We start from the raw sequence: 965 nt of genomic DNA on the forward strand, positions 1-965 counted from the left end.
AGATGTCTACATTTCCAAATTCGTACTAAAAATATTCATTTAGCTCAGTCCAGCTCGAGCCAGGTTTCTTCAGCTGTGCCCAAGGAGGGACAGGCTCAGAAGCCCCGAAGGAGGATGAGGGGGTTCGTGCTCAGAGAAAGGAGCCGAGTCTAAGCAGGCACCATGAAAGGCCTCTCTTACACGTGTTGAAATAACTTGAATAATTGTCACCAGGAGAAAATTATGAGAAAGTTTTCCTCACAGAGAGAGAGAGGCACTCCTTATATGTTGGTCTCATAGTAAGACCCCCAACCCCACCGGGAGAGGGAGAGTGGGGCTTCCTTGTGACCAGCTGAGCTCTCCTTGACCCCATCGCTTCCTTGCTCACGGTGGGACCTCGTGCACACACGCAAGAACTTGTTCCAGCTGAGTCAGTTCATTTTCATGGCAGGAATGCTGGTCGGGAGCTTGATGTTTGGGACCTTGACAGATAGGTCAGTGGTAGACAAGGCTGGATCAAGAAGCAAAGGCATAGGCCAAGCCCTCTAGGCTGGACACGGAGGGGAGTCGTATCCCTGAGAATCCAGGGAGGGTCACATGACTAATCCATCCAAACCTGATCACATCTGTAAAGTCTATAGGAATCGTACAACAGTCCATCAGCACATTCCATGCCTCACTTCATGTCAGTTACTTCTCACAATACCCTTGTGAAACCAGCGTGAGTGGTACTGTTATCTGCATTTTACCAATGAGGAAACTGAGGTTCAAGGGTGTTAAATAACTTGTCCAAACTGTCTAGAAGGAACCAAAAAAAGTTAGCAGTTGTTAATTTTGAAGAGTGGGATTGGAAAAAAGAAGAGAACTCTTCACTTTTCATTGCTACATTGTTTGAACTTTTATAACAATTTGTTACTTTTATAATTTTAAAAAGTAAATATTTAGGTCCGGCAGAGTGGCTTGTTGGATAAGAGTTGGCTTGAGAG

The sequence above is a fragment of the Hipposideros armiger genome, unplaced genomic scaffold (genome assembly GCF_001890085.2).
Source record: "Hipposideros armiger isolate ML-2016 unplaced genomic scaffold, ASM189008v1 scaffold_93, whole genome shotgun sequence".
Classification (NCBI taxonomy): domain Eukaryota; kingdom Metazoa; phylum Chordata; class Mammalia; order Chiroptera; family Hipposideridae; genus Hipposideros; species Hipposideros armiger.